Raw genomic sequence first — 9,906 nt, forward strand, 5'->3', positions numbered from 1 at the left:
AGGCCAGTGGGGAGGAAAGCAGAAGAAGCCAAGCCAAATCTGTCCAGAGGTCCTGGAAAGGGTGGGGCTGGATGACACACCCTGGTTTGGTTGGAGAATCCAAGCTGAGATTAAGCCAGGAGAACTTTAAACTCACTCCTTTCTTGCCCCCCTCTGACCCAGCCTCACTTTCTCTGCCTGTAGAATGGGAGAGGGATCTGAAGACAAACACCTGTAAGACCCCTGTGCCTTCAGGGAGGGTGATCTGTTCATCCATAGAGTCCAAGGGCTTAGGATGTGCCTGGTCAGCCTGGATGCTGAAGGGGAACCAATACTCTGGCACGTGGCTTAGCGGCTCTCAGTCACACACATGCTGAAGGAGGATGAATGAGTGAATGAGGGAGTGAGGAAGTGGACGTGTATGCTTTTAAGGAAGCAGCACAGGACCGTGGTTTGGAGTGTGGGTTCTGGAGGCAGGCTGCCTGAGTCCCCTCCTGGTGATAAGTTACTTACCTAAGCTTTCATGGGAATGCTATAGGGAGTTCATGAGACATGGCATGCTGAGCACTTTACATGGAGTCTGGCACTGAACAAATAAATCCATGCGTATTGGCTATTATTATTATTGGTGTCACTCGATTTTGTTCTTTTGCTAAACAAGCCGTGTTCCCCGTGCTGCTTAAGTTGGATATCTTCTTTTCTCATTAGACCACTCTTCTGCACCCTCCTCCTATGAAGTGATAAGACATGATCAGCTTCTGCTGGGGCTGTGGCCCTCTCCCCTTCCCAGAGTTGTTCCTTTGTTCTCAGAGCCCTGCCATCAGGCTGCTGTAGGTCCCAGCCACCAGAATGAAGTTGGGCATCTAGCCCTTCTGTTCAGGAGGGCCTAGAGGTTGGCTGCAGCATCAGGGGCAACAAATACAGATTGAGTTCATCCCTGGAGATGGGGAGGACATGGTCCACTGGACAGGAGGAAGGATGCAGGGCGGTGATGATGACCGTGGTGAGGATGGGGATGGAGCTGAGGGAGAGGGTGGTGAGAGGGTGACGACTGTGATGCTGATAAGGTGGTTGAAAAGGATATGGGGGCTGGGTCCCTCCTTACAGATAGGAGAAGAGGTCTTGGTTTTGGAGGGGGATGTTTCAAATACTCCATATAACCCTGGGGGCAGAGGAGGGGGGATCTGAAGTCTGAGGGAGGAGGCACTGGATGTCCTGCTGGCCTACCCTCACTCCATCACCCCTCAGCTACCAGAGTGATACGTGATCAATGATAACAGTTTCAGCATCCAGACACAGTTACACCAGGGCAAATCCAAAGCCCAGACAAGAGGCTTTAATAAAAATCAAAGGCAAGTCACATAATAATTTAAAATTTTCCAATAGCCACATTAAAAAGGTAAAAGAAACAGGTGAAAATAGTTTTAGTAACCTATTCTGTTTAATTCAATGTATTTAGAAGACTATCATCTCAGTGTCTTATTGTTGTTTTTGTTTAGCTGCTAAGTCGTGTCTGACTCTTGTGACCCCATGAACTATAGCCCACTGGGCTCCTCTGTCAATGGGGTTTCCCAGGCAAGAATACTGGAGTAGTTTGCCATTTCCTTCTCTAGGGAATCTTCCTGACCCAGGGGTGGAACCTGGATCTCCTGCATTGGCAGGTGGGTTCTTTACTGCTGAGCCACCAGGGAAGCCTGCATTATCTCATACATATAAGCTAATTATTAATAAATACTTTGCACTCTTTTGTATACTGTCTTCTAAATCTATTACGGGCATTACGCTTACAGCACATCTCAATTTGCACACCAGTGCTCAGCAGCTTCTAGTGGCCAGTGGCTGCCAGGTGGGTAAGCACAGCTTTACATCTTTCTTCTTCAAATTTTGGCGGCTAAATTCTTGGGATGCCATTTCCCACAAATGACTCATTTTTTAATCCATTAAATATCAATTTTTTAAATTGGAAGACACTTGCTTTACAATGTTGTGTTAGTTTCTGCTGTACAACCACATGAATCAGCCGTATGTATACATGTATCCCCTCCCACGAGTGGCTCTTTCTGGCAATCATCTCAGCATGTTCCAGTCTCAATATCCTCTCTCCCAATAGTCCTCTTCCTCCGTTCTTTCAGACCGGCTGTGACACTGCCTACTTCTTGCTAGCACCTGGAACAAAGTGCAGAATCACTCTAAACTTTTTCCTGTTTCCGGTGGAGTCCCTCATCTGGAGCTAAGGCCTGGCAGCTCCCTTGAGAGCTTATATATTCGTGTGTGTGTTCATGTGTGTATGTGTGTGTGTGTGTGTGTGTATGTGTTGGGAGTGGGGGTTGGCAGAAGTAAGGCATGGGCGGGAGATGGTGCTTAAAGAATCCCCCCAAACGTATGTCGGCACCATAAGAAGGATGGGTTTTCTGACAGGCTTTGGGGACCATATTGCTCCTCTATTAGGGAAGCCGGTTAGAGACATGACCCAATTAGCTGCCTGTCTGTGCCCAGAGGACAGGCTGCAGCCCCCGTGCTTCAGAGGGCGGGAGTGGAACGCAACGGAATACCCAGAGAGGCTTTCTCAGGGTAAAAGAAAAAAAAAAAAGAATTAGAGTCTGAGGGGCCTCGACGTCCCCTCTTGCAGCTCAGAGCACCGTCCTGGAGCTCTGCCTTTCAGATGAGTTATAGAGGCTGATTTTTCACTGCTCTGGTCCCCAGCCCCAGTCTCTGAGGGAACATGCCTTCAGGCATTTAATCAGAAGCAGACTCTTCTCACTTGGCGCTGACTGCCGGAGCACCACTGTCCCACCTGGTTCCAGGGTTAGGAAAGGGCCTTAGGTAAAGAGTAAGCACCGTTTTCCGCTTTCCCTTGCTCCCATTATCTGTGTTTTCAGCCCTCAGAGCTTGTTGCAGCATTCTCAACAAATGCTATCTCCCATCCTCAGGCCAATTAAAGAAGCTCTAGAATAAAGGCACGGGCAAGTGCCATGGAAACCCTGGGAAAGGGCCATTAAATCTAATGGCTCTGCTTATTAGGGAGCCTCCCGTGTGCCAGGGACTGTGCTGAGCTCCTCGCCTTCAGTACGTCCTTTCATCTCCATGGGCTCACTAGCTGGATATTATCATCATCCTTATTTCACAAGGGCAGAAACGGAGACTTGGAGAGCATCAGGAGTCTCCCAGACACCTGGCTATTTCGTGATAGGGTGGAGATTTGAGTCAGGTCCCTGCAATTCCAAAGTGAGTGCTCTCTGCTGGAAGAACCAAGGAAGTTTTGAAAAGAGGTGATATTTCAGTGAAGTCTCAACAGCAGTTACAATTTTGGAAGGTAGGGTAAGAATAAAAAGTCAAGCTGAGCAAGTATGGAAAGTGTTGGGTGCATGTGGAGTGTTTTCACATCCATGAGTGCCCAGGGTGGCTGGGATGAAAGTGCCCAAACCTCTCCATCACAGTGACTTTTTAAAACATTAAGAAACTTTATATTTTAGAGCAGTTTGGGGTTCATGGCAAAACTGAACACAAAGGATGGGGATTTCTCCTATATTCTCTGCTTTCCGCCCCAACATGAACTGCTTCCCTCATTATCAACATCTCGCATCAGAGTGGAACATTTCTTATAACTGATGAACCTGCATTGCCACATCATCACTCTGAGTCTGTAGTCAGCAACAGGGTTCACTCTTGTCGTTGTACATTCTGTGGGATGTACAGGACTGATTTCCTTTAGGATTGACCACTTTGATCTCCTTGCAGTCCAGAGGACTCTCAAGAGTCTTCTCCAATACCACAGTTCAAAAGCATCAATTCTGCAGCACTCAGTTTTCTTTATGGTACAGCTCTCACATCCATACATGACCACTGGAAAAACCATAGCTTTGACTAGACAGACCTTTGTCAGCAAAGTAATGTCTCTGCATTTTAATATGCTGCCTAGGTTGGTCATACCTTTTCTTCCAAGGAGCTGTTTCATTATAGTATCATACTAATAGGATCATATATCATACATATATCATTATAATACCATACAAAGTATTTGGCTGCCCTAAAAATCCTCTGTTCTCTACCTATTCATATCCTTTCCCCCTCTCTAGAAAGAGAGGTCTGTCTAGTCAAAGCTATGGTTTTTCCAGTAGTCATCAGCCCTAGCAACCACTGATCCTTTTACTGTCTAAACAGTTTTGCCTTTTCCAGAAAATCATACAGTTGGAATCATTCAGTGTGTAACCTTTTCAGGTTGGTTTCTTTCATTTAGTAATACGCATTTAAGTTTCCTCCATGTTTTCTCAAGGCTTGATGGTTTATTCCTTTTCTAGTGCTGAATATTATTCCACTGTCTGGATGTACCACAGTTTATTCACCTACCGAAAGACATCCTGGTTGCATCTGAGGCTTGCCAACTATGAATAAATATGCTGGAAACAAACATCTGTGAGCAGATTTTTGCGGGAATGTAAGTTTTCAGTTTATCCGGGTAAACACCAAGGAGTGTAGTTGCTGGATCTTACAGTAAGATCCATGCGTAGTTTTGTAAGAAACTATCAAACCATCTTCCGAAGTGGCTGCACCGTTTTGCATCCCCATCAGCAATGAAGGAGAGTTCCTGTTTCTCTGCATCCTCACCAGCATTTGATGTTGTCATGTTCCAGATTCTGGCCATTCTAATAACTATTCAGTGGTATCTGAATAGTTTTAATTTGCATGTGCCTGATGACATATGATGTTGAACATCTTTTCATATGCTTACTTGCTGTCTGTATACCTTCTTTAGTGAGGTGTCTGTTCAGGTCTTCTGCCATTTTCTAATCAGGTTGTTTGTTTTATTCATGTTGAATTTTAAGAATTTTTAATATATTTTGGATAACAGTCCCTTATCATGTCTTTGCAAATATTTTCTCTCAGTGTGTGGCTTGTCTTCTCATTCTCTTCATGCAGTAGTTTTAACAAGACAGATTCCCAGGCCCTTCTCCAGACCAGCTTCCTCCAAGGCTGGAACCAGGAACCCTGAATTATAAAGAGGTTTCCCAGGGGATTGTCATGCAGGAAGTCCATGGGCAGCACTTGGAACCACTGAAGCTGGAGCTGGGAGGTGTATGCAAGAATACAGGAGATGAGCTGAAAGGTGGCCAGGGCCAGAGGAGGAGGAGGAGGTAGGGAATGTGGCACTGAAAGCCATCCTTTTTATTATAAGGCTCAATAAACATTTTAGGCTAAATATTATAAGCAGTGAAAAGTGATTGAGGATTTTGAGGGGAAGCCAATGTGTGAGCCAACCTTTGTTTTAGAAAGAACATTTTGGTGACAGTATAGGGGAAGTATTGGACATGTTGGAGTAATGAGACCAGTTAGAAAATCATCAAAATACTCGAGGTGATTGGTGATAAGTCCCTAAACTGGACTGGGACAATGACAGAGAAAGAAATTCCATTCCATTCAATTCAACGAGTATTTCTACAATGTTTTTTTGTTTTTTGACCGAGCACAGTACCAGGTTCTAAGGATTCTAAGATGAAATAAGATACTGTCCCCATGCTCAAAGAACTCACAGTCTTTATGTTGAGAATAAAGGAAACAAGCACGTGGACAGTGTTCCGGACTGAATTGTGTCCCTCCTAAATCCATGTGTTGAAGCTCTAACTCCCACTGTGGCTGTATTTGAAGATGGGCTTTAAGGTGATTAAACTTAAATGAGGTCATAAGGGTGGGCCCCTAGTCCAATACAACTGGTGCCCTTATAAGAAGAGGAAGAGACAACAGAGGGCATTCTGCTGTCTGGTGTACACAATGGAAAGGCCACGAGAGGACACAGCAAGAAGGTGCCATCTTCTAGCCAGGAAAAGAGGTCTCATCAGGAACTAATTCTCGTTGGCACCTTGACCTTGGACTTCCAGTCTCCAGAACCGTGAGAAAATAACTGTCTGTTGTTTAGGCCTCTTAGTCTGTGGTATTTTGTTATGGTACCCCAAGCAGACTAATACAGACAAGTCTTTAATTTACAAGGTGATATAGACAGCAGCATAGACAGGATTCAGTTAGGCCACTGATTAGACATGTCTAAGACTCAGAAGAGGGCTTCCTAGGTGGCTCAGTGGTAAAGAATCCGCCTGCCACTGCAGGAGACAGAGGTTTGATTGCTGGATTGGGAAGATGCCCTGGAGAAGGAAATGGCAACCCACTCCAGTATTCTTGCCTGGGAAATCCCTTGGACAGAGGAGCCTGGTGGGCTACAGTCCATAGGGTCGCAAAGAGTCAGACATGACTGAATGACTGAGCATAAGCACAAGGGCTCAGAAGGGACGACTTAGGTTGCTGTTAGCTTCTTCTACTAAAGATGGATTAAGCGCAGATAGATTGAGAACATGGCCCAGAACCACGCCTGATGAACTCCAGCACTGAAGAAAGATGGCAAGAGTGGTAGGAACTCCTGTTGGTTCTAATGTTGATGTGTTGGTGACTTAAGTGACATACGTGCCCCTCTCTACCCTCTTCTTCATCCTCAGAAGGATGATGGGGGAGAGATGGTGGATATCTGAAATGAATTCTACAGACTTCATTTCTACTCTATTCCTTCTCTACTCACTGACAAAGCCAACATTTAGAAATGGAGTTTATGGAATTTGACATATTGTCGATTCACTTGTTCATTAATTTTTTTGTGAGCTGTGTCATCTGTTGGATTCTTGTATTATTATTTTTTAATGTTTTCTCTATTGGGACTTTGCCTTCTTCAACAAGAATGGAAGCTTCTTGAGGACAGGAGCTGTTATTTGAATTTCTTTGTTTCTGCCCTTTATCCTTAGCTCTAGCACACAGCTGAGCTTGGGTACAGGACAAACATTTGCTTTGAATGATTATAAGAATGGTCACATTAAAAAAATTTTTTTTTGGCTGTGCTGGGTCTTCGTTGCTGTGCATGGGCTTTCTCTACGTGCAGTGAGTGGAGGCTACTCTCTAGCGGCGGTGCACAGGCTTCTCACTGCATTGGCTTCTCTTGTAAGCATCGGTGCATGGGCTTCGGTAGTTGCGGCTCTCAGGCTCTAGAGCTTGGGCTCAGTAGTTATGGCGAATGGGCTTACTTGCTGTGTGGCATGTGGGATCCTAGTTTCTGGACTAGGGATCAAATCTGTGTCCCCACACTGGCAGGCGGATTCTTAACCACTGGACTGCCAGGGAAGTCCCAGAACAGTTACATTTAGATAATCATTTTAAAACTTCTGCAAATTACAAAAATAGTCAAAGTAAAATATCTTTATTTAAAATTACAATGTGCATTTTAAAGCCTCAAAAGAATATTAGTGTAGAAATCACAGTATTTAAGTAGACTCCAAAATAGCTCATGGCAATGGATCTCCTGTACCGAGAGAGAGAGATGGGCAAGGAACTAGATTTCAGAAAATGAGGGGTGTGACAAGTGTGAGTCAGTGATGCATGGCCGTTGCCTGCAGCACTATTTACGGCTCAGTGACACCTCTCTGATGGGGTTAAGTATTTACATGCAGCCTGATTCTTCCCTCTGACTCTGCAAGCTACAGCAGCTCACTGGGAGCCCTGGGAAAGAGAGAAAACCCTCCCTCCAGGGATCCAGGGGCTAGTGGATCTTCCCTCCCCTTCCTGGATCTGAACTGGGCTTCCCTCTGAGAGTTTATGGCAGCCTGACCTCCAGCCTCTGAGTTGGAGAATCTGGCTGCTTCTGTACTACATAAAAAGGGCAAGTGTGTTCATTATTATTATATTATTATCAATGTATAATATATAAGTGCGATTATACTGTCAGCAGCCAGAGTTTCTGACCACAGATCAAGCTGGAGTGACATAAATACACCTAGTGAGGTCTTTGGAGAGTCTATGAGAAGCTGAGAGGATTCAATTCTGTCTATGATGGGGGCTCCAGTGAAGGATCTTCCACAAGCGACTTTGGAAGTGGAATGTGGTGGGAGGTGGGGTGGGGTGAGGGTGGGGGCGGGCACTGGGAGGATCTGTATAAACAGTATTTGCTATATCTGGGTTGTGATGTAAAAAAAAAAAAAAAAAAAAGATTCAATTGCCTCCTCTGAGCAGTAGCTAATGGCTCTCATTCTTGGCCAGGAAGGAGGCAGACAAGGAATGACCCAGAGGCCTGGAAAGAGCGAAGGGGTAGCCTTCAGCTTCTTGGGTCAGCTTCTTTACCTGAAAACCTGGGCTGCTTGGGTTTCACTTTCTGCTTTCCTCACTTACATCCGTGTCTTTTGTCTAGGCTTTATCCAGGCCCCCTGCCTGGTCTGGGGTCAGAGGATCAATCGCTGCCTGACAGTGGCTGAAATGGCTCCTCTCCAGAGAGCAAGAAGCAAATTTCATAGGGGAAGTGGGGTTCTCTTGTCCCTTACACAGAGGGCCACGTGCTAAGTTGTGGAAGCAAGCAAGCCTCCACCTGACACTCACTTAGTAGGACTGTAATCTTGGTGGAATGAAAGAAGGCACACGTCTGACCACACATGCTTGTGTTGGTCCTCCTCCTGTTGAATTTCCTCCCAGAAGCAGAGGAAGCCACCCCAGTAGTCAGTCCCAGGCTGTAACAGTCCAGCTGGCCTCTCCTTTTACACCACCTCACCGATCCCCAGAACTCTGCCACTTTTTAGAATGAAAATAGGAAGAGGCTTAAAACAGGCCTGCCTCGCATTTGCAAAGAGGTGTTTTACTGACAAAGCCCCCACACCTTTTTATCTCTCCCTCTGCCCCACCTGCTAACAGTCTTCCCCTGGAAGAACCAACCGCCCCAGGAAGCCCAGAGCAGAAGGAGCTCTTGAGAACAGGAATAACTAACCAGAGTGTCATCTGAGCACCTTTTCTGGGGCCAGGGTAATGAGAATTATTCAAATGCAATCATAAAAATGAGGCCAGCCAGGCAGCAATGGGGTGGAGCTGGGAGAGGAGTGGGGGTAGGGGGAAGGATTTCTTGCCAGTCTTAAGTTTCATAATTTCTGGGGAGTGCTCTCAGGGTCCACAGAAGAAAATTTCCCCGCATCTCCACCCCGTTGAACTCAAGTTGTCTGGAAGCCCCGCCTCGGTTGTCTGCCGAGGGGGACTTGGCCTGGGTTGCAGGTAGTATCCCCGAGTTCCTGGAGGGCAGGGGGTAGGGGGTCGGCTGCGTTCTTCCGTCGGAGGCCACTTCTCACTCTGAGGTTTTCTCCCGGCAGCCGGAGCCGGCTTAGACGTCTTAGAAAAGTCTCCAGCAGAGGGAGACACTCCGGCGGCTGCTCCGACTTGGAAGCGGCCGGGGCCGGGAGTGGGTGGGGGTGATGGGGGGGGTGGGAGAAAGGGGGGAGTGGGGAGAGGGGAGGTGTGTGGAGGGGGGGGGGCTCCGGGGGGCGGGTCCCTGTGCCGCTGACGTCCCGAGCAGTGCTGGGAAGTATAGGCTGTGTTGTCACGCCGGTGTCAGTCTGATGAAGATTGGCATCAGGTAAGCTGTCATTCATTTCCATGTCAGAGACGCTTTTGCAGGCGGCGGCGGCGCGGCGGCGGCGGGTGCTGCTGCTGCGGGCGGCTGCCTCAGAGCGCGTGTGTTTTATTCCAGTCCCCAAGCCAGAGTATTATTCATTGCGACAGGGCAAGGAGGAGAGAGGGAGAGAGGGAGGCAGCAGGGAGGAGAGAGAGGGAGGCAGCAGGGAGGAGGGAGGCAGGGAGCAGCGAGGGACGGCGGGAGCGTGCAGAGGAGCTGGGGAAGCGCCGGGAGAGCGCGGAGCGAAGCAGCGCGAGCGGCGTTGAGGCCCGGGAAGGAGGCGGCCCGCCCGCGCCCGGGCCCGGCCAGCGCGCAGCCCCGCCGCCCCGCCGCCTCGCCCCGCTCGGGCCCTTGGCGGGGCGTGCATTGTCCACGAGTGCGAGGAGCGGGGCTGCGGACTCGGACCCCCGCGGGCCTAAGACACCGTAGCGGGCGGGCGGGGAGCTGCGCTCTGGGTGCGCCGGGGACCC

The 9,906-nt window shown here is 48.0% G+C and overlaps 1 protein-coding gene across 2 annotated transcripts in view; it reads left to right on the plus strand.

The window, feature by feature from the left end:
* Window positions 1-8,933: 8,933 nt before the first annotated feature.
* The window catches only part of PKNOX2 (PBX/knotted 1 homeobox 2), a 301,299-nt gene continuing 300,326 nt past the window's right edge, over window positions 8,934-9,906 (plus strand). Inside the window, exon 1 of one of the 2 annotated variants that reach the window (XM_010829459.1) lies at window positions 8,934-9,039. The gene's annotated coding sequence lies outside the window, so the exon portion shown is untranslated. Of the gene's footprint in view, window positions 9,040-9,314; window positions 9,398-9,906 lie in introns of those variants that run through there. The other variant, XM_010829458.1, reaches the window with a different exon arrangement.

Source organism: Bison bison, unplaced genomic scaffold (assembly GCF_000754665.1).
Source record: "Bison bison bison isolate TAMUID 2011002044 unplaced genomic scaffold, Bison_UMD1.0 scf7180017864506, whole genome shotgun sequence".
Taxonomy (NCBI): Eukaryota; Metazoa; Chordata; class Mammalia; order Artiodactyla; family Bovidae; genus Bison; species Bison bison.